Source organism: Photinus pyralis, unplaced genomic scaffold (assembly GCF_008802855.1).
Source record: "Photinus pyralis isolate 1611_PpyrPB1 unplaced genomic scaffold, Ppyr1.3 Ppyr1.4_LG3b, whole genome shotgun sequence".
Lineage (NCBI taxonomy): Eukaryota > Metazoa > Arthropoda > Insecta > Coleoptera > Lampyridae > Photinus > Photinus pyralis.
In genome coordinates this window covers 17,700,654-17,704,762 of record NW_022170510.1, presented here as the reverse complement: position 1 = coordinate 17,704,762, position 4,109 = coordinate 17,700,654, and the positions used below count along the sequence as shown (strand labels likewise).

General features: G+C 33.7%; 1 long non-coding RNA gene across 1 annotated transcript; it reads left to right on the top strand.

Moving 5' to 3' along the window:
- The first annotated feature begins 1,274 nt into the window (after positions 1–1,274).
- LOC116166574 lies at positions 1,275–2,751 on the top strand. The gene is made up of 2 exons (XR_004144342.1): positions 1,275–2,426; positions 2,479–2,751. It is a non-coding gene; the product is annotated as an uncharacterized LOC116166574 (long non-coding RNA).
- Positions 2,752–4,109: the final 1,358 nt, after the last annotated feature.

The window sequence follows — 4,109 nt, the reverse complement described above, 5'->3', positions numbered from 1 at the left end:
TTAATTTAAGTATGAACTTGTTACAAATTTTTTTCCACCCTCTACGAATTTTTTAATGTTTTTACTAATGTAGGGTGGATTAACCCCTTCAACTCTAAATATTTGCAAAGCTATACGTTCATACCACTTCTTTTATTAGTATCTAATATTAATTTAAGTATGAACTTGTTACAAATTTTTTTCCGCCCTCTACGAATTTTTTAATGTTTTTACTAATGTAGGGTGGATTAATCCCTTAAACTCTAAATATTTGCAAAGCTATACGTTCATAGCACTTCTTATATTAGTATCTAATATTAATTTAAGTATGAACTTGTTACAAATTTTTTTCCACCCTCTACGAATTTTTTAATGTTTTTACTAGTGTAGGGTAGATTAACCCCTTAAACTCTAAATATTTGCAAAGCTATACGTTCATAGCACTTCTTATATTAGTATCTAATGTTAATTTAAGTATAAACTTGTTACAAATTTTTTTCTACCCTCTAAGAATTTTTTAATGTTTTGTTTTTAGTGTAGGGTAGATTATACCCTTATATTTTAAATATTTGCAAAGTTATATCTTTGACAATTGAGTACTAACCCTTTAACCCTATTTTTTTTAGTAATAAATTATAATTTCGAAGTATTTATATGGTCCACTGTAAAAATTCGTTTCTCATTTCTGAAGCTGATGCTAACTTCAACGACGTACATAAAATTACATAATGTCTCTTACTACATACGATACACTTCACTCGATATTTACAAGATTTTGATCTATGACCAAATCGTAGGCAAGTAAAACAACGTTTTGTCTCTTTAAGCTTCTGTTTTCTGTCTTCTAGTGACCACCCTTGTGCGATGAAACAATCTTGAGTATCGTGACTCTTTTCACAAAATCCACAAGAGCTTTTAACATTTCCAGAGTGTAGTTCCATTGCCGTAGGAATTTTCTCAACTTTTTTCTGGATTACATTTTTTACTTTATTCGAAGGATTTGAAGCCAAACCAAAACCTTCTTGAGCCAAGGAAATTCGTTGTTCACCTTCAACTTCCATACGTAAGAACTGCATCAATTTATTCAACTTATTTGTGGTTTTGTCAGCATCCTTCCCTTCCACTCCGCACTTCTTTGCCATGCTTGTAATATATTAGCGGGCAGACAGGACTCCACCATCGGATACAACATTGAGTCATATTTGTCTGAAGTTACTTTTAACGACTCCAATGCACGCAAATGACTTTCCAACTGGTCATAAAGTTTTGACAAATCATCCTGTTTTTCAGTTTGACTGACATTGTGAATAATTAATTTTAGCATTTCACGCACATAAACTTCAACCAAGAATTCTTCTCTCCCAAACCTCTCTTTCAACGCTTTTACGGCTTTGGGATAATTCTCTGCAGTCTGCGGATAACTACACACCAATTCATGGGCACGGGACCCATCTACCATCAATTGTACCAAAAATTGAAACTTGTCACTGTCATGTATGGTAATGTCTTCGTCTATCTTTTTAAACTGACTCCAAAATCCTAACGACTCTTTGACTTCTCCGTTAAACTTTTTGTAGTTAAATTTTGGCAATTTAAAATTTCTTTGATTACCCAATACTGGCAAGTTCTCATTTTCAGTTATGGATTTGCAATTTTCATCTCTCAGCACTTCAAACACTCGCCTTGCTGTTTGAAACATTTTCTTATATTGAGCAATATCATCAAATTCTTCATTTTGTTGATCATCGTCCACGTTGTCGTCAAGCATTTGGTTTTTGATCGTATCGTCCAATGTTTGCAATTCCCGATGAGTATCCTCCAACATTAATACATTCACACGCATCTGATCCAAATCCGGAATAGTATTTTGGCTTTCAACGTTTATGTCTTCACACAACTTCTTCAACTGCCGCCTGACAGGACGACGCGCTCTCTCTAATCGATCCATAGGTTTTCAGGTTTTCGAATTATTCGACAACTCACAAATCACGTCGGGGTCACCAAAAATGTTCTAGTTGATGCGGCTAGGGACTACAACTACCCGTTGATAGTTTAACCGCGTGTGTAAAAAGATAATTCACGAAAAAGAGAATATTCTATAATCGATCAATTTTATTGTATTGACAAACTTCTATTTATTTCAAATCTGTTCTATACATACTTGATTACTAAAATGCATCTTTCTTCACTCGCTTTTTATCACTCGTTAATAAACATGACACGAACAGATCATTGGCCATTTACCATTAATTACACTTGCTTAAATCTAGACTGTTTGCAGGTTGTCGGCTGGGGTAGAACAAGTATTACTAGTCAGGAGGCATCTTCAGAACTACGTGAATTATCGGTGCCATTCATACCGTACTCAGATTGTTATGCCGCTGTTCCGACTGATTTTAAAAAATATTTAACTTATGACAAAATATGTGCAGGATATCTAAATAAAGGTGAGACAGAGAAAAACGAAAAAGTAATCACACATGCTACACTTTTTTTTAGGGCAATCAATTTGTCAAGGTGACAGTGGAGGTGGATTGACATTTCAAAGGCATCAAAATCGATATTACATTAGAGGCATTGTGAGCATAAGTCCTACAGAAACAGTAGAGGGACATGCGACCTGTAATCCAAATTATTATGCTACCTATACTTGGGTTTCAAAACACTTAAATTTTATAAAAGGAATTGATAATCAATATAGATCGTGAAAGTAAATTTTTAAATTCTTGTTGTTCTAAATAGAAATCAAAAATAAAATCGCATCTAAATGGGTTTATTTCTCATATTGATGAAGACGAATCCATTTCCACGTGCCATTTCCTTCGCGAGCGTTATGGTTTTTCCCTTTTTGGAAGTGGGTATGTAGATACTGCTTGTATTTGCACACGTTCATTTCTTTCAATTTTCCATTGTTCGCATTGTCAATGGTATTTGCTGCTGCACTGAAACTTTTGGATGATGATTGTAACATTATTAAAATGTTCAAGTCTAAAATATAACCATGACTCACAAGTGCGAATGTGAATGTATGAGATTAATGCATCAAAAGGAAATTATTTATTTCAGTTCATTGTAGCCGAATTTGGATTTTAAATATGGCCGCCATGATGAATCAGGAAGAAAATTAGATTTAAGTAATGATCGCGGCGTAAGTAGAATTTGGTTCATACTATGTAAATAAAGTAAATTAGGGAAAAACTGCATACGAGTATCGAGTATTAACGCTAAGGTCAAATTCTGACTCATTGAAAATAATTAATCCAGAGCTAGTAGAACGACTTGGATTCGTCTGTTCGCTACCGCTGTCAAATTAGCAAAAGCTTTATTCAAAAATAATAAATAGCGAGTTTTCTATGAAGAAACATGATTTCATTTTTGCAATTCTTTTTCGTTTTTCGCTAATAAAAAAGTTCTGACCTACTCAAAACAGTTGTAATTTTAGTATGTAATGAGACCTATCGATTGATATACATATCGCCTGATTCTACGCCATTGTCGGTCATCTCGTAAAATAAGCGAGCTAGCGAGTAGATTTCGCTCCACTACTGCTACTGATTGGGTAAACTCATTGGTGACCTGTAGTAACAGAGTTAGAATTTGCATAGATCCTAGAGATTTAAACAGAGGAATTAAACGCGAACTTTTTCAATTACCGTCCTTAGACTTTTTTTAGTAAATTGGATGCTTCTAAAAGGTTTTTGAGCACTAAAGGAAGTAGTGTAGTGAGGAAAGTAGCCATTTATGCACATTCAACTGCACTATTGTTTTTGTAGATTTTTTACGTTTACCGTATGGCATCAAATCAGAGTACATACAGTACACAGTTCATAAGAGATTTAAGCAAATATTTAGCTTGGAAGGTGTCCAAACATATACTTATCGACAATTTTGTCGTGTATCGTGTATGGCTCACCAAAGTTAAAACATGACAAACGATTCTTCAATGTATTAGAATTAGCTAAGAAACAAAATGTTAAGTTCAATCAAAGAGTAACTAATAATATTCTTTGGTTCAATGGAGAAAAATGTCAATTTGGTCTAAGTAGAATTAAGTCTATCGGATTTATTTTTGATGAATTTGAGCGAACTGTAGATATGAAAAGATGTTAGCTATCAAATATGAAGTCACC